Here is a 19,917-nt window from a genome sequence, read left to right on the forward strand (position 1 = left end):
TTTTAATAGCGACCACTTGCACAAAAGAATCTATGTACGCATACAAAATTTTATAATCTACACAATGACAATGTAAAATTTCCAAAAGAAGGTCGAAGACCTGGTTCATATACAAAATTTTTGTAACGTTGATCATTATATGCATTCCCTTTTACCCTTTTATGAATAAATACATACATTAGTTTTATAATTATGGATCCCTTTAATATTTTTAAAGTTTCCATTTCTAGAAGGAGCAAAAAGCCCCCAAATTTTAAGAAAAAACAGATTAATATACCGAAATTCAAGCCTCATTTTTTTCACTCATTTTGTCAATATTAGAACAAAGAACATATCTCATTTTAACAGACAACATTCAAATACAATTTAATTAGACATTTAAAAACTTGTTTTAAAAATTTCAATTGACAGTGAAATAAGGGTAATTAGTCTGAGATCCAGTCTGCTAGTATCAAAATAGAAATCCTTATGTGTATAACTGTTTGGATTTTATAAAAATGTTTCTTTCAGTTTTAAGGTATATTCTCATTTAAAGTGAGAAAAAATTGCTGTTGTCATATTTGCAAGTCAAGACCCATTGCCAGTCTGAGGGTGAGTTTTGACTTGATGAGGCATTGAATAATTAAGACTAATAATAACAACAATACTTTCCACAGAGGATGATTTATGTATGCCAGGCACTGTGCTGCACATTTTTCATGTATTATTTGTAACACTTCTAACAATCCTGCCAGATTGGTCTTATTATTCCGTTTATACATATAAGAAAACCGAGGCTTAGGAAAAGTTAACATGCGGCAGAAATGGGATTCAAACCTAGTTTGTTTTCTCTAAAAACCACCACTCTTTCTACTAGACAATACTGCATACATTTGATCCAAATTATCCCTAGTTTGCTCAGAAATCACCAACAAATTTAATGAGATTATAGTGTTAATATAGCCAGATATGTATAGATTACGTTTTCCACATTTCAGAGTTACATCCCCTAACTTGATAGTGACAAAATTGCATCTGTGAGACACCAAATATATCCCTACTTCTGGATAAGAGATATGCCTTGTTGTCCTGAATCAATAAAATTACCTTGTCTCAAAATAGTGTCTATCCCTTCATGTTTCTGTAAATCTTAGATGTAATTTAAAAAGTAGGCATATTTGTCTGCTAAGTCTCATATACTATACTTAAAATGCTTTTACATAAATAACGATGTAGTATAGAGGAGGGCTCAGTAGACGGGGAACTTAGAGTTGTGGGCTGAAGACACCAAAAGACTCCAGAATAAGTCACTTAACTTCCATGACATTTATTCTTTAATCAATTAAGTAAGAAAAGATAAACTAGTGAATCTCTAAGATAATGAAAATATTAGCTGAGGAAGTATTCATAACTAATATAACTTTACTTCCATATTTTTAAATGCATTTCAGGGAAATAATTATTTCAATGGGGGAAGAAAAATAATGAAATCTAGGTTCCCTATGAAACCATGTTAGACATTTTAGCATTTGTTTCTCTCTCCTTTATTTTATCTGCTATTTTATTGTATTTTTATGTGTATAAATATCTTTCTGATTTAATATGATCCAAAGAGAATTAAGAGAAAGGATCATGCTGAGTATTTTCTTTGTACTGAAGCACCTAAAACCTCATTTTGCTACATAATGAAACTAAAGTTTCCAATTGCTGTGTAAATCATGTGTTTAGGAGATGAAATGCTCAGGAATCATTTTGCACTTGACATTTTCTAGATTTTGAGTAGCAAAATTTTCTTCTTATAATAAGAAAGTAGATCTGTAAGCCACAAAAAAAATACGGAGCAAGTATAGCATATTGAGATGAAACACAAGGAAAGGACAGGGAGCCAATAGGCACGATTCTATAAAGCACACATTTAGTCCTGTACACCATCCCCAGTGGAATCTTTTGTTCAAATGAAAGCTTACATGAGCTACACTAGTTGACAAGGAAAGGAATATGAATGTTGCCGTTTTTTCCACAGTCACCTCGGAGGAGTACATGATTTGCCAGCCACTACACTTGATTGTGCTGCTTAACCAGTCTGCTTGCTAAGAACACAAGACTACAACATTTTTAACTGATTAAAAAAAAAAGGTCTATAAATTTATAATCATACTTAGATTAGATCAAGTTGGAAATTTATAAGGGCAATAACGGATGAAATGGGAAGTACTCACCCCATAGTCTATAATTAGAGCTAAATTTAATACATGATTTAATGTGCAATTGATATAATCCTTAAAAAACTGCAACAAACCCTCAAATTACATATAGTGAGGTTCTAGTATTTCCTCCCAGTCTACCTTTATCTGACAAGTTTCAATGAGAAAGTTAGAAGGCAATCTAGATATTCAAATTAGGAATAATTTGAATGGAATTCTAAGTTTGTATGTGCATTAGAAGTGTTGAAGATATAAAAGTGAAGGAAATGCTCACTTTGGTATCACATATAATAAAATTGGAATGATACAGAGATTAGTGTGGCCCTTGCGCAAGGATGACGTGACAATTCCTGAGGTGTTCCATATTATTATAAATAAAAAATGTATATATTTTAAAGTCAACGAAGCTTGAAGTTTTCTTAGCTTTCTTTAAGCTAAGTTTCATAGAATCAAGAACTACTAGAACTGAAATAGAACCTTCAATGACAGTTCCAGCCGCCTGCAGTTCTCAGACAGGCAACTTCCAGCAGCTCTCGGAGAAATTCTGTGAATCTCCTTCCGACATTTGCCTGTTTATCTGCCTGCAACCATTGCTGAAGAAAGCAGATTCGGTTCTACTTCTGCCTTCCAAATCCTGCATGATGACTGTTGCAGATTTTGTATCTTTTACTGCACTTCGAAAAATGTTTGTTGACTAATTTATCCAGAGAAACTTTGTTGGTCCTTTATGCCATTGTCCCTGGATCTGAAAAGAACTGGGACCTGACTTGTGCCATAATTGGTCATGGTGGGGTTTTACTGGGGTTTTGTCGGCCCACACCAGGTTTTACTGGGATTGTTCCATGTATAATACGTGTCCATATCAAACAACGGTTAGGCTATCAGGATACTGCCTATGAGAATTTTAAGAACTAAATAAAACTCGTGTACCAGGCACTTCATATACTCGATGCATATCTCTGGTCTTCACAATACCTTATGTAATAATTGTTGGAGCTGGTAATTTTACCAGGCCTTTCTTGTTTCAAAACCATCTCTCTCTCTCCGTGTACTCCCAGGGGCTCTGTATACACTTTTTTGATCTATCAGATTACTCATCCAGGTAGATATTTTCCCCATTGTGTTGGTAAGGGCTCTGAAGTTCAGAAACATTAGTTTTTTTTCTTCAAAGTTACCAGAGATGGTAAATTACATAAATTGGTTAAGGGATAGAACCTGGTTGCAGCCATTCTGAATTTTATTTTAAAAAACAAATTCGGCCAGGCATTTGTTTTTTGACAAACAAAAGTGGCTCGCGCCTGTAATCCTGGCACTTTGGGAGGCCAAGGTGGGCAGATCACTTGAGGTCGGGAATTTGAGACCAGCATGGCTAACACAGCGAAACCCCGTCTCTATTAAAAATACAAAAAAATTAGCTGGGCATGGTGGTGCACCCCTGTAGTCCTAGCTGCTCAGGAGGCTGAGACAGGAGAATCAGTTGAAACTGGGAGGCAGAGGTTTCAGTGAGCTGAGATTGGTCCACAGCACTCCAGCCTGGGTGATAGAATGAGACTGTCTCAAAAAAAAAAAAAAAAAAAAAATTGTAATAAGTTCACAGAATGGATTGGTATAAAAAGAAGATTTAAAACTGAGTTTGAATAAAATGATCATACTGTGAACCAAAAGAGAAGCAGAATATATTTTATCTTACACATACAAAAATGGATATTTAATATTTGCTATTACTCCTATCTAGACTGTAAGATTAATGCCTATGGCTTGGGTAATATTTTGTTTCTTGCATTTCCTGATTCTCTTTTTAATCTTACTACCTTTCTTACCTGTAAGTTAGAATTTGATGTCACTTTTTCAAAATACTTATCTAAAATTACTACTGATTTCATTATACTTATTAATTCAGGAAGTACGCAGTGTCTACCATAGGCAGAACTGTACCAGACACTGAGAATACAATGCTCAAAAATGTAAATATCAACCTTACCCTATGGGACTTTACTTTCTATTGGGAAGGAACACAGAATAAGCAGACAAAAGACCAAATAAATATGTAATCACAAACTTTACAATTGTCTTGAAGGAAAGAAATATAACCTTTTCCTTTAAGGTAGCTAAATAGATTTGGGGATTAACTTGGGCTGAGACTGAAAAATTAAACAAGGGCCTAGAGGCCATAGAGAGGGGTTAAGCATTATTTTCAGGGCCTTTAATATCTGATTATAGGTAGATTGTAACATACTTTTTATCTATTTATGTATAATCTATCATCATGTATTCTGTATATCTCTGATTGCTATGTAGAAAACAGATTTTAGAGGTAATGGAAGAAATGGAAAAATTAGAAATGATGTGGTCTTTTAATAATCTAGGCATGTCAGTCAGGATTTTCCAGAGAAACAGAACAATAGGACAATAGGAGATTGCACGTATATCTGTGTGCATGTGTGTGTGTGTGTGTCTGTGTGTATGTCTCTGTGTGTGTCTGTGTGTAATTTTAAGGAACTGGTTCATATGACAGAGGAGGTTGGCAAGTCTGAAATCTGTGGACAATGAAGGCTGACAGCTCAGGGAAGAGTTGATGTTATAGTCTTGACTCCAATATCTGTAGGTAGGCTGTAGCAGGCTATAAATTTAGTTAGAATTTCTATGTTATATTAATAGTCTAAGGCAGAGTTTTTTTTTTTCTTCAGGGTGCCTCATGTTTTGCTTTTGAGGCCTCCAACTGATTAGATGAAGCCTACCCATATTATCAAGGACAATCTCCTTTACTTAAAGGCAACTGATTGTAAATGTTAATTAACATCTGTAAGACACCTTCACAGCAACATATGGACTAGTGTTTGAACAAACAACTGGGCAGTATTGCCTCACTACATTGACATGTAAAATTAATCATCACAGAGATCATGTTGGTGGGAATGCAAATATAGAGAAGATTAACTTGTAACATTTCAGACATATAATCTACAAAAACTTGGTGATGGATTAGGTATGAGGATGAAGGTGAGGGAAGAAATCAAGAATCACAGGTCTTTCCCATGAGCAGTGGATTTTAACAGCTGTGATGTAGAAAGAATGAATCTTTTCTAAATGGGATTCTGCTGACTTCAGCTCAAATAATATGATTGACAAGGCAAGATTACTTTTGTTATGCATTTTAAATGGCTAAATAATCTTGAGAAGAAGTTCTGTTTGTGTATGTCTAGTTATATTTGGCTAATCCTAATGTAGACTAAAAATTTGCCTTGCCTTCTCTTTCTCATCCAAAATAATTGCATGCAAATAGTAATCTACTCTTTATGCAATAATGTGAAATGGGAGGAAACATAGCCAAATATTTCTGGAAGGGATAGCCTTCAAATGTGCCAGGTACAGTGCCTCCAATTTTTTTATTGCTAATCATAGTAGGTCTCATCTTCTAATCAAAGCTTACATATGCTACACCAGGGAGTTTGGATGATATGCTAACTCAATCTAATTTTACACAATATAATTCAAAAGCCAATAAAATGTAGCCTTGTCAGACACAAAAGTTTTAGAGGGAAGAATGTAATATAGGCACCAAATGTTAAGTATCCTCTCTGCAGGTGGTTTGTACATTTCCTGTGTTTCCAATTTCTCTTTTCTTTTCTTAACCATGAAATTAAATAGATAGCTTTGAACAACTAAAGAATAGAAATGTTTCAAAGCTGATTCATAATGCCATCTTTTTTCCTGAAATAGAATATCACATGGGTGAATAGAAAGTCATTTCAGACATAGAGAGTTAAGAATTAAAAATGTAGTAAAATATTTTTCTAGATGAACTACTAGAGGTTGATGAGTACCTGTGCTTCATTTTATTTCAGAAAATGTTTGCCCTTTTATTTTATATATTTATTATTATAAGTCACAATTGAAAGGCTTGATATCCATAAAATCATATTTTCCAAAGTCAAATTGTTAATGTTGCATACAATTTTGATTAGGTGTAGACAGGTTCCATTTATCTTAACTCATTAGTGTTATGTTGTATTAGTAGATTTTCTATGTAGATTAAACTTTCTCTATGTAAATCAAAGGTTTTGTGATTCCCATTTTACTTATTTCATAAAATTTTAATATCTATTATGTAAAAGGCATAACCTAAATGTATTAGTTTCCTGTGGCTTTCATAACAAATTGCCATAAATTAGGTGGCTTAAAACAACAGGAATTTATTCCTTTCCATTTCTGGAGGCCAGAAGTCTGAAATCAAGAGGTCAGCAGGGCCACGTTTTCTCTGGCTCTAAGGGAGAATCCATTCCCTGTGGCTGTGGCATTCCCTTGTTTGTGACCACATCACTCCAATCTCTGCCTCAGTCTTCACATGGCCTTCTCGTCTTTGTGTATCTGTTTAATCTCTCCCCATCTCTCTTTTACAAGGAGACTTGTGATTGGATTTAGGGCTCACTCACATAATACAGGATAATCTCCTTATATCAAAATCCGTAATCACATCTGTATTAGTCTGTTCTCATACTGCTAATAAAGATATACCTGAGACTGGGTTATTTATAAAGGAAAGAGGTTTAATTACTCACAGGTCAGCATGGCTTTGGAGGCCTCAGGAAACTTACACATAGCAGTAGCAAGAAGCACCCAGCAAAAGAGGGAAAAGGCCCTTATAGAACCATCAGATCTCCTGAGAACTCACTCACTATCATGAGAACAGCAAGAGTTAACCACCCCATGATTCAGTTACCCTCTACTGGGTCTCTCCCAAGACATGTGGAGATTATGGGAACTACAATTCAAGATTTGGGTGGGGACACAGCCAAACCATATCAACATCTGCAAAGACACTTTTTGCAAATAAGGTAGCATTTACAGGTCCTAGAGATTAAAATCTGGATGTATCTTTGCAGTCAACATTCAGCTCAGTGCAATAGATAATACAGGGAATATGAGTGTAGATTAGACAATGGCTTTCTTCTGAATAGATGTGCTAGTTTATTAAGCTTTATTTATTTTTGTTGTTGTTGCAATCCCAACCTTGTATACTATCTTGTGTTAACCTGGGACTAGGACTCTACAAACTGCATTTTCACTTTGCCAGTTGACTCCCTGATAAACTATAGTATGAAGCAGTAAAAGAAAGCTGGAAGTCAGGAGGAGGAAGAAAAGATGCTTCTATTTACAATTTGTTCCTGTTTTTGCTTTCTTTTCCTGTCATTGTCACCCTAACAGTGCTTCTTCACCTAAGTAGTGACAGTTCATTCTAGTAGTAGAAGTTAGCACTGATTTTCACTTTTTCCAAAATTAGTTAAATCAGACTCACAATACTCATCAGAGACACCAGCGTGAGCGGACTAAAGTCCTTCCTCATAGGTCTGGGGTCCAGTTACACAGGGTTCCATCTTTGATCTCAGAGACATCAGTTATAGCTAAGCAGTGGCCCCTATTCAGAGGCCTGAGTTTCAACTTCACAGGACACTTCTTTTGAGCTTCTCAGCTTTAATAATTCCAAATATTTCCGTTCTCCAGCCCTACGAATAGTAGATCCTTCCTGCTGTTGTAACCTAACTTCTGTGACATTTTAGTGTTTCTTCTGCAACATTTTAGTGTTTCTCCATGCCTTAGAATCTAAAATACATATAAAATATCTTCAACAATAACTGCCAAAAAGGTGAAGAATAGTTACAGAGAAATCGAGGAGTAAAAGGTTTGTGTTATTGTTCTTTTCAGCGGGGGTAGGATTTAGGCATGTATCATGGTAATAGGTAGATGGTACTTAAGCAGGATCTTATAATTAGTAAACTCCAGTCTTCAGGAGATGGTAATGAGAAAGTGGAAGGGTATTTCTCAAGAAAACCTTACTGAAAGGTATCACAGTTGTTATGTTTCTCAAAATCTACTTAAATAACATTTAACCTTCTCTTGTTGATTGAAGGTCAAGTTATATATTCTTTTATAATACAATAGAGTCCTCAAAGAGTGTCATTTGCCTCTATGACAAAATAACTACAGATGGTTTGCTGCTGAAAACTAGAAAAATGAATGGTTTAGTTTTCTGTTATTTCTTTTTTTCATTTCTGTATTTTTATTGGTTACTTCTAATTGATATCATTGTGTCTAGCTGCTAGAACCTGCTGGTGATTGCTTCAGTTATTCAGTTTTCTTCTACCTCTCTTAAGGGACAGTCTGTTGGGCTTTGTGAGTTATTTGCCCTTCCAAGTGCTATTTAAGGTTATTTTAATTTGATTGCAGTGTTCAGGAAGCATGACCTCAGAATAAGTAGGAATGTTACTGTCCATAAATAAAGTCCTCTCGATCGTAGCTCTCTTTCTGGTACAGGAGAGTATAATTTTAACTTTTCATGTAGTTCAGGGGTATTCATCTTAAAGTGATAATCAGAAAAACGTTTGCTGAGAGATCTTTGAGACTTAAATGTTTTTGGCTTAACAGGCCAACATCTAAGTTTCTCTAAAATGAACACTTGTTATAAGATCATAAAAAAATATGACAGTAAACACTAGCTATTTGCTACTGATTGAAAAGCAATAAGTTGACATAAGTGAATTCTGCCAGTAAGGTTCACTGAATTTGAGACCATGAAGCCAACTATATAGCCGCTCTTCCCCCATATAACATATGTGGTTTATTGTGTCCACATAGTCTCCTTTCAGAGATTGTAAATTATATTATTTATGAACTCTTGATGACTGAAACACAATTGGAGCTTGAAGGTCAAGGCAGCAAACTGCATCCTAAATTCCTATTTATTGATGATGTATGGTACAGTTAGTAGTATACTTCGTGCTGCTACAATTAAAGATCTGTCAGTGTTTCTAATACACACTATTATTTTAGGGTTTGATAACATGACCACTTATCTTTACTCTGAATTACATGATGAAAGGCCTCAGCGGTGGGAGGACATCTTCAAGTTCTTTTAACGAGACTATAAGATATTTATATGCTTTCCTTGATACTAAAATTCGAAACATTAAGATTTATGGTAAGCTAGACATAAACAAGACCTCTACACAGGCAGCATGCAGCCAAAAATGTTTGACTTATATGAATGTTAAGAAATACATTGTTATTTCAGATTTCCATTTCGTTACCTATATTCATTTTAAAAGAAAAAGTTAAACAGAAATTTTTTAAATCCTTATTTTTTAAAAATACCTACAGTGTGCACATGTACCCTAAAACTTAAAGTATAATAAAAAAAAATGTAAAAAAAAAAAAAAAAATACCTGGCTTATTCCTACTACTCACTTATCAGATGTCTATAAAGAGTATACAGAGCCTAACAATATAGTAAAGTAGATATAAGTAGTTATAAGCCTAACAACATAGTAAAGTACATATAAGTAGTTATAAGCCTAACAACATAGTAAAGTAGATATAAGTAGTTATAAGCCTGACTTATTGGTTTGTTTGCAGAAAAAAAAAATAATTCTAAATAATTTTTTTAAGGAACTCAATTAGCTGTTAGTTAAAAAATACCCTGTGGTTGTGTGATCTGGACCTATATAGATCTATGCTGCTCAATGTGGTAGCCACTAGCAATGTGTGGCTACTGATAATACGAAATGTAGCTAGTGAAAATTAAGATGTTAAGTATAAAGTGTGCATTTGATTTTAAGACATACTACCGAAAAGTAAAAATAAAGTGAAAATATAACATTAATAATTTTTATATTGATTCATGTTGAAATTATAATATTCAGCAAATAAAATAAAACTACTTCATTGATTTCTTTTTTATGTAGTTTAATGTACTACTAGAAAATGTAAAATTACACATGAAACTTACATTATAGTTCTACTGTATAGTGTTTCTGTAGATGTTCCCAAATATCCCACATTTTTCTAATAGATGATATACCCCATTGACTTGAGTTGACTCAGAGTAGGATGTTTGGCTTATGATATATCTAAGATATGATCAGAAAGTAGTAAGGCCTTTTTTTTTTTTTAGAAATTCTCCATTACCCCAACTGTGGTTGGTGATGTTGTTACAGGCATCTGTGATAGTGGATGGCAAATATAGAAGCAGGAAGATGTAAAAAGGAAAAGTAAATATGGGAGTCCATAGGAGTGAGTGTCTGAGACATTAAGTAAAACAAAACAAAACAAAATTCAAACATAAAATATTTGTTGAATGTAAATTCGTTCATCTGTCATACTTAATATAGAAAGGGAATATTTTCTTTATCCTTGAATAATATTATTTTCAGATGAAATTACTTGTAATAATAGTAGTTATTACTCAAAATTCACCTTATAGCTACTAAACTTCTGCAACTATAATCTGATTTCTCTAAAGCCTCATTAAAACAAACAAATGAACAAACAAAAACTGCTATTTGCTTCATTCATAAATTCATTAATTCAGCAAACATTTATGTGCCTATTCTATTCTAGGCATTATGCTTGAAACTAGATGATTCAAAGGTAAAGTACTTTCTCTTTCAATTCTTATTAGATGTTTCCTTAGCATTTGCGAAGTCTGTTCGCCTGAATTCATCTAAGTCTGTGATCATGGATGAAATTGCTTTGGGCACCCCATCAGAAAGAATCACTGAACCTAACCCCAATGTGTTATCATATACAGATACCACAAGAGTCAACGAAGAAGCAATAATGTGTTAACATCACAGGAGTCCTCCTGGGCTAGAAGAGTTGTAGCAGTGGTTAGGCAGGACACTGCCACACTTGTAGTATTAGTGGACAATAGCAAATACATTCTATTAATAGAATTGAGTCATAAAGTATTTTAACTGAGCCAGCACAGGAGCTTTCTGTCTTTTTTCATCCCTTTATGTCTCACCGTCTGTATCCTTTTCTCCCTCACTTCCGTCTAAGAGTAAAAGCAATTTTTTCCAAAGCTAAGTTGGTCACCTCTATTCTTGCCTCCTCCTTCTCCTACCTTATGGCCTTGCTCTATCAATTTTCAGAACTCTTCTCACCTTCATTTCTACACATTATCAATCGTTTTGGTTGCTGCAGTGATTTCTGCCCTCTGATTTGAAAACATACTTCCAAGGCCTGTCTTAAAACAAATCAGACCTTCTCCCCTCAACTCTTTCATATTACTGTCCTCTCCTCCATTTGACATACCTCCCCAGTAGCCTGTTCACTTGCTCTCTTTCATCCTGTGTCGCTCATTCATTCTTTCAGCCTGTAACATTGGCTCTCCTTCCCCCATCCAACGTTCTAATTCTCTTATTGTTCTTACATTACCAACAACTGCCATTCAGAAAACAGAGTCTTTTTTTCCCCCCAGTGCTTATTTGTTTGGACCTCTCTGACCAATTCTTTTATGGAAACTATCGAGTACCATTCTTAGTAAAGTGAATACAACTTAAAATCTGTCTTCAACTGCTTAATTTTATTTTAGCAGATTTCCCCTTTCATTTACCTGTTGTAGTCCCTTTACATTAAGAAACAGTTATCCCAAAGTCTGCATCTCGAAGACTGGACTTTGATCCCAATTTTGCTTAATAAAAATTCTTCAAGAAATTTTATAGAAAGTCTGTCAATGATTAAATCTCAATTCATGATTTTTTTCCCTCTATCAAAAGGGGCAGACGTTTAACAGAGATAGAGTGGATAAGAAGGGGATAGAGTCAGAGTTTATGAGGCACATATCTGAAGGTTATATTCTTTATTTTTATATTTTTGCTTTTGGAACAATGTCTTTATTATGCTCAGAAAATACCTGCTGGTTCAACCCTAAATTGTTACATTAAAAGAGATACAGATTTAAATGTTTAGGGTGGATGGGCGAGTGCTTAGTATCTATAATAAACTGACTACATTGTTAGAAAACATTCTCAGGCAACTATCTCATACTATCTAACTTGACTTTGAAAGGGAACCAGTGTCATGGAGTAAGGAGGAAAATTTATTTGCTGTCTTCTTATTGATGAAGCTGTGAATTTTTGTCAGTTTGGGGATTGCTACACTCTGGCAAGTTGGAAAAGGTCTATTTTGTTGTTTCTTTCAGAAGCTTTTTTTCTGTCATCCATGAGTTTCAAATTTAGCTCCTGTTGGAATATTGTTTTAAAATAAATCCAAAAGCAGTTAAAATATTGAAATTAAAACCCTTTCAATAATGTAGTTTTCTAAATCTTGACTCTACTACTCAAGGGCTATGTGACGTTAAGCTAACCTCTCTGTGCCCTGTTTCTTTATAAAATGGAAATAATAATAGTACCTATGACATTAAGTTATTTTGAGGATTATATGCATTAAAATATGCAAAATGCTTGGAACATGGGTAAGCCTATACTAAATGTTCAAGTATTAGCAGTTATTCCTTTTATCACTGTTAATTTATGCAATCAAATTTATTTAGTATCCACTGTTTGGAAACCTGGAGAAATACACAATGAACAAGAAACTCGTGTTCTTCAGGAGCTTTGCCAAGAAGAGATAAGTATCTGTCAGAGTTACAAGGGTATGTGACTAGTGCTATGATAAAACCATCAGCCTCTGTGGTTGCAATCAGAATAAATCAACAAACTCTGCCTAGGGTTGTTGGCAAAACATGAGTTGTTGGACTCTGAACTGTGTTAAATTAGTACTGTAGTTTATCCAGACCACAAAAGTCTTTGATCAGTATCTCTGAGAGTCAGTAGCTGGATCTCCTCCCATACTCCAAGTCAGAAAATGTAGAACTTTTTCTCAATGTAGAACTTTTTCTCAATAATTTACCATGATCCTTTAAAAATTACAAAGAATTTGCTTCTCTCAACCTACTGATGAACTTCAAGACACATTTTCTCTAATAGTTAAAATACGTTTAGCATAATATTTTCATACGCAGTCTGTGTGTCTGTGTGTATACCACTACTATTGGCTGTCTGATTATTCTGACCTGCATACACCTTTTAAAATAATCTTTCTTCTTTGTGACTAACATATGTCTGGCTAGAAAACCAACACCTTCCTATCTAAAGCAATATAAAATCTAAAGTTATTTGGTGGGGTTGAATTACTAGGGATGTGGAGGAAGGGAGTCGTTCCCTGTGAAGCACAGTCCAGAGTGCCAGATAGATTTTTCCTGGTTTGACCATAAGAATATATACAGAAAAAAAGTAGCACTAGGAAAGTAGAGTAGTTACAGAAAAGGGAATGGGTGGCATTTTCAATTAGTTAATGGCATGGTCAAATATAAAAGGACAGCTAGTTTATTTGTATAGACTCTTACAAGGCATGATATGTACTTGGCCTAGCAGTGACCTATAGAAGTGGTCTCTCCCTTGTTCCTGGAAAGTTCCTTTTGGACAAACTCTTTCCTGGGCAGGAGATGTCATCTGATGGTCTCACAGCTCTGTGTTACTAAGGACAAAGTCAGTTGAGAATTATGGGGCTGTGGGATTATGTCCCCAAGGAAGCAAAATGCAAACATCTCAAATAATAGCATAAGTAACACATATAAAGCTTTTTATTGTATATGTCAGACACTGTGCTAAGCACTTTACATGTTTCAGCTCATGTAATTATTACAAAAACTCTAGGTTGTAAGGACTAATATTTTCCATTTTACAAGTGGGGAAGAAGAGTTTCAGAGTTAAGTAACTTTAATGTGCTCTAGATCATGGAGAGAGAGAATGGTGGTGATGGGCCAGGAAGCTTGTCTTGTAGGGGTAAGGGAGGCAAAATTTATTCTCTACCCTCCAAGGGCTTCTTGCCGAGCCTAGGAATTAAATTTACCTAAGGCAGATTAACAGGAGAAAAGCATATGAGTTTTATTTAGTAATTTTTACATGTACATGAGAGCCATCACACACACACACAAAATGAAGGCTCAAAGAAATGAAGTTGAATGCTGAACAAAGAATAGTAAATTGTGGAAAAGCAGCAAGACAGAGGGGTGTGGGCTAGGGCAGTTAGTTGTGGAAAAGTGACTAGGAAAATAAGATTGGCTTGTTAGTTCAACAAGATTTATTTGTGTAGATTTTTGTCAGCCTCCACTTCCCTAGTGATAAGCATGTCTTTCACATAGGAATTTAATCTCCTGCTTTCAGGAAGAAAAAGGAAGTTCAGAGTGCCCTTCTTGCATCTGCTGTTTTTCAAATGTTTTTTACTCTAAATAACAAATAGGCCAAAGCAGCCTATTTGGGGGCAGTGTATTTTGATCTCTTGCATGGGAAACAGCATGAACTGTACACTTAGATGAACATAATTTTGATACTGACCACTCAGTATTTTCTTCTTATTTTTCCCTCTCTGTTATTGATATTACTTTTTAGATGTAATTCATTTTTTTTCAAAATGTTTACCTCTTTAAAGGGTTCTTCCTACCTCAATAGGGCAAAAATAATAATGTATTCTTCATAGCATTAAGCATATAAACTTCAGTATTCAGGTGAACCTCACACTATGCTTTCAAGTAGGATAATTAGTGGTATGAGTAGTATTTCTGTAAATAAAGTTTTATTTTGACGAAGCAAATATGATGCAAATTAAGATTTGGGAATATAATGGGAATATAATGAAAATTAAGGTTTCTTGAAATGAAGAGTATGGTAACTTGAGAATATCAAGACAGACTGCTGTGGAAATTTTCAACAACATTTAAGTAATACAAGGTTTTCTATCTTCACTTTCATGCCTATAAACTATATTATCAGCCCTTTGTTTCTTAGAACAGAAATACATTTGTTTAGTGTGGAATGTCTTTTATTCTTACTGACTTTTATTACTATCACATGTAATATTTTGTAGTATAATTAGCAGCTTACTGTTCTGTTACATGATTTGGGGGGAAAAAAAAATTTAGAATTTTTCCAAATAGTCAGGGCCGAGAGTGGTGGCTCACGCCTGTAATCCCAGCACTCTGGGAGGCCGAGGTGGGCAGATCACGAGGTCAGTAGATCGAGACCATCCTGGTTAACACGGTGAAACCCTGTCTCTACTAAAAATACAAAAAAAAATCAGCCGGGCGTGGTGGTGGGCACCTGTAGTCCCAGCTACTCGGGAGGCTGAGGCAGGATAATGGCATAAATCCGGGAGGCGGAGCTTGCAGTGAGCCGAGATCGCGCCACTGCACTCCAGCCTGGGTGACAGAGCGAGACTCTGTCTCAAAAAAAAAAAAAAAACAATAAAAAGAATTTTTCCTCATAGTCTAGTATGGGACTGATTAAACACAACACACTACACACACACGCAAACACACACACACAAACAGTATGTGTATACATATCACATATACAAATTTGCATATACATGTATTTTTACATAAAATATATACATATATACACACATATCTCAAAAATGTACATAAAAATAGCAAATACTAAAGTAACAAGAATGGAAAAGAAATGGTTCCAAAATACTGTCAGACAAGATTTTTCTCTGAGCAGACGCTTTATGTGTTAATAAAACCACAGGAGGGCAAAGCTGGTATGGTTTATCCTCAAAGCCTTTATTTATTCACAGCTGTTCAATAGTAGCAATAACGATTGATATCACTGTATCTCATCTCCATTTGGAAAGTGAAAAACAATTTTCAAATTCCATTAAAAAAGATAAAGCAAAATTTACCTTGCTACATGGAGTTGAATAGAAACATTCAATGAAGTCATTTTTTTAAAACTGTAACATGTCAAAATTTTAAGAATAGGCATCATTAAAAATGTTCTGTGATAAATATAGCAATATCACAATGACTTGCTGTACTTAAGTATTAAAATATTATTTTTGTGCCTTCCTTGCTATGTGTTCCTTGCCTTTGGGCTCAACTCTTTAATAATCTTATTTTCAAAAGGCACATGAGAGATTAATGGTGAAGCTAATAACCTACTACAAGTATTCAGCTTACATTTTTCTGATGAGTAATATTTTTACTTTGAAATGTGTAATTTCGATTTGTAGTCAACACTTATTTTTAAGAGATTAAATATCTGGGAACTCAGCTAAAAATGAAACTGTAAATAAAGTTGAATATGCACTTGTTTGAAATTTATATCCTCCTACTTTCAAGTTATTTCTCAAATTGGCAAATGTTTTTAAAAATTATTTTCATTATTTTTAATGGGATTTTGATGAGTGTGTCTAAGATAGTACACAAAAGCAAATCTATGTTATACAATCATGTGCTGAATAACGATGTTTCAGTCAAATATGGGCCACATATACTACAGTGGTCTCATAAGATTATAATGGAGCTGAAAATCTCCTATTGCCTGGTAACATAAAGAACAATGCATGACTCGTGTTTGTAGTGATGATGGTATAAACAAACTTACTGCTGCCAGTCATATCAACATATAGCACATATAACTAAGTACAGTACCTGATACTTGATGATAATAAATGACTTCAATCCTAGTTTATGTATTTACTATATGATACTTTGAATTGTTATATTAGAGTGTGCTCCTACTTATAAAAAAATGTTAACTAACTATAAAACAGCCTCAGGCAGGTTCTTTAGGAGGTATTCCAGGAGGCGTTGTTGTCATAGGAGATGACAGCTCCAAGTGTGTGCCTGAAGACCTTCCAGTGGAACAAGATGTGGAGGTGGAAGACAGCAATATTGATGATACTGATCCTGTGTAGGCCTGGGCTAATGTGTTTGTTTGTATTTTCATTTTTAGCAAAAAAAAAAAAGAAGTTTAAAAGGTAAAAAAAAAATCAACATAACGCTTTTATTTTTTTTTATTTTTATTTTTATTATACTTCTTTAAGTTTTAGGGTACATGTGCACATTGTGCAGGTTAGTTACATATGTATACATGTGCCATGCTGGTGCGCTGCACCCACTAACTCGTCATCTAGCATTAGGTATATCTCCCAGTGGTATCCCTCCCCACTCCCCCCACCACACCACAGTCCCCAGAGTGTGATATTCCCCTTCCTGTGTCCATGTGATCTCATTGTTCAGTTCCCACCTATAAGTGAGAACATGCGGTGTTTGGTTTTTTGTTCTTGCGATAGTTTACTGAGAATGATGATTTCCAGTTTCATCCATGTCCCTACAAAGGACATGAACTCATCCTTTTTTATGGCTGCGTAGTATTCCATGGTGTATATGTGCCACATTTTCTTAATCCAGTCTATCATTGTTGGACATTTGGGTTGGTTCCAAGTCTTTGCTATTGTGAATAGTGCCGCAATAAACATACGTGTGCATGTGTCTTTATAGCAGCATGATTTATAGTCCTTTGGGTATATACCCAGTAATGGGATTGCTGGGTCAAATGGTATTTCTAGTTCTAGATCCCTGAGGAATCGCCACACTGACTTCCACAATGGTTGAACTAGTTTACAGTCCCACCAACAGTGTAAAAGTGTTCCTATTTCTCCACATCCTCTCCAGCACCTGTTGTTTCCTGACTTTTTAATGATTGCCATTCTAACTGGTGTGAGATGGTATCTCATTGTGCTTTTGATTTGCATTTCTCTGATGGCCAGTGATGATGAGCATTTTTTCATGTGTTTTTTGGCTGCATAAATGTCTTCTTTTGAGAAGTGTCTGCTCATGTCCTTTGCTCACTTTTTGATGGGGTTGTTTGTTTTTTTCTTGTAAATTTGTTTGAGTTCATTGTAGATTCTGGATATTAGCCCTTTGTCAGATAAGTAGGTTGTGAAAATTTTCTCCCATTTTTTAGGTGGCCTGTTCACTCTGATGGTAGTTTCTTTTGCTGTGCAGAAGCTCTTTAGTTTAATTAGATCCCATTTGTCAATTTTGGCTTTTGTTGACATTGCTTTTGGTGTTTTGGACATGAAGTCCTTGCCCATGCCTATGTCCTGAATGGTAATGCCTAGGTTTTCTTCTAGGGTTTTTATGGTTTTAGGTCTAACGTTTAAGTCTTTAATCCATCTTGAATTGATTTTTGTATAAGGTGTAAGGAAGGGATCCAGTTTCAGCTTTCTACATATGCCTAGCCAGTTTTCCCAGCACCATTTATTAAATAGGGAATCCTTTCCCCATTGCTTGTTTTTGTCAGGTTTGTCAAAGATCAGATAGTTGTAGATATGCAGCATTATTTCTGAGGGCTCTGTTCTGTTCCATTGATCTGTATCTCTGTTTTGGTACCAGTACCAGGCTGTTTTGGTTACTGTAGCCTTGTAGTATAGTTTGAAGTCAGGTAGTGTGATGCCTCCAGCTTTGTTCTTTTGACTTAGGACTGACTTGGCGATGCGGGCTCTTTTTTGGTTCCATAAGAACTTTAAAGTAGTTTTTTCCAATTCTGTGAAGAAAGTCATTGGTAGCTTTATGGGGATGGCATTGAATCTGTAAATTACCTTGGGCAGTATGGCCATTTTCACGATATTGATTCTTCCTACCCATGAGCATGGAATGTTCTTCCATTTATTTGTATCCTCTTTTATTTCCTTGAGCAGTGGTTTGTAGTTCTCCTTGAAGAGGTCCTTCACATCCCTTGTAAGTTGGATTCCTAGGTATTTTATTCTCTTTGAAGCAATTGTGAATGGGAGTTCACTCATGATTTGGCTCTCTGTTTGTCTGTTATTGGTGTATAAGAATGCTTGTGATTTTTGTACATTGATTTTGTATCCTGAGACTTTGCTGAAGTTGCTTATCAGCTTAAGGAGATTTTGGGCTGAGACAATGGGGTTTTCTAAATATACAATTATGTCATCTGCAAACAGGGACAATTTGACTTCCTCTTTTCCTAATTGAATACCCTTTATTTCCTTCTCCTGCCTAATTGCCCTGGCCAGAACTTCCAACACTATGTTGAATAGGAGTGGTGAGAGAGGGCATCCCTGTCTTGTGCCAGTTTTCAAAGGGAATGCTTCCAATTTTTGCCCATTCAGTATGATATTGGCTGTGGGTTTGTCATAGATAGCTCTTATTATTTTGAAATACGTCCCATCAATACCTAATTTATTGAGAGTTTTTAGCATGAAGGGTTGTTGAATTTTGTCAAAGGCTTTTTCTGCATCTATTGCGATAATCATGTGGTTTTTGTCTTTGGCTCTGTTTATATGCTGGATTACATTTATTGATTTGCGTATATTGAACCAGCCTTGCATCCCAGGGATGAAGCCCACTTGATCATGGTGGATAAGCTTTTTGATGTGCTGCTGGATTTGTTTTGCCAGTATTTTATTGAGGATATTTGCATCAATGTTCATCAAGGATAGTGGTCTAAAATTCTCTTTTTTGGTTGTGTCTCTGCCCGGCTTTGGTATCAGAATGATGCTGGCCTCATAAAATGAGTTAGGGAGGATTCCCTCTTTTTCTATTGATTGGAATAGTTTCAGAAGGAATGGTACCAGTTCCTCCTTGTACCTCTGATAGAATTCGGCTGTGAATCCATCTGGTCCTGGACTCTTTTTGGTTGGTAAACTATTGATTATTGCCACAATTTCAGCTCCTGTTATTGGTCTATTCAGAGATTCAACTTCTTCCTGGTTTAGTCTTGGGAGATTGTATGTGTCGAGGAATTTATCCATTTCTTCTAGATTTTCTAGTTTATTTGCATAGAGGTGTTTGTAGTATTCTCTGATGGTAGTTTGTATTTCTGTGGGATCGGTGGTGATATCCCCTTTATCATTTTTTATTGTTTCTATTTGATTCTTCTCTCTTTTTTTCTTTATTAGTCTTGCTAGCGGTCTATCAATTTTGTTGATCCTTTCAAAAAACCAGCTCCTGGATTCATTAATTTTTTGAAGGGTTTTTTGTGTCTCTATTTCCTTCCTTCAGTTCTGCTCTGATTTTAGTTATTTCTTGCCTTCTGCTAGCTTTTGAATGTGTTCGCTCTTGCTTTTCTAGTTCTTTTAA

At 35.2% G+C, this 19,917-nt stretch overlaps 1 protein-coding gene, 1 long non-coding RNA gene and 1 other non-coding gene across 17 annotated transcripts in view; 2 read left to right on the forward strand and 1 right to left on the reverse strand.

Moving 5' to 3' along the window:
* Positions 1–19,917, forward strand: part of NAALADL2 (N-acetylated alpha-linked acidic dipeptidase like 2) — a 1,364,432-nt gene that overhangs the window by 1,323,624 nt on the left and 20,891 nt on the right. The window lies entirely within an intron of this gene.
* LOC115934127 (U6 spliceosomal RNA) lies at positions 2,450–2,553 on the forward strand. Its single transcript, XR_004069972.1, has one exon. It is a non-coding gene; the product is annotated as a U6 spliceosomal RNA (small nuclear RNA).
* On the reverse strand, positions 8,452–11,341 carry LOC109026412 (uncharacterized). The gene is made up of 3 exons (XR_002005437.4): positions 11,274–11,341; positions 9,967–10,178; positions 8,452–8,538 (listed from the first exon to the last, which is right to left on the reverse strand). It is a non-coding gene; the product is annotated as an uncharacterized lncRNA (long non-coding RNA).

The sequence above is a fragment of the Gorilla gorilla genome, chromosome 2 (assembly GCF_029281585.2).
Source record: "Gorilla gorilla gorilla isolate KB3781 chromosome 2, NHGRI_mGorGor1-v2.1_pri, whole genome shotgun sequence".
In the NCBI taxonomy this organism is placed as follows: domain Eukaryota; kingdom Metazoa; phylum Chordata; class Mammalia; order Primates; family Hominidae; genus Gorilla; species Gorilla gorilla.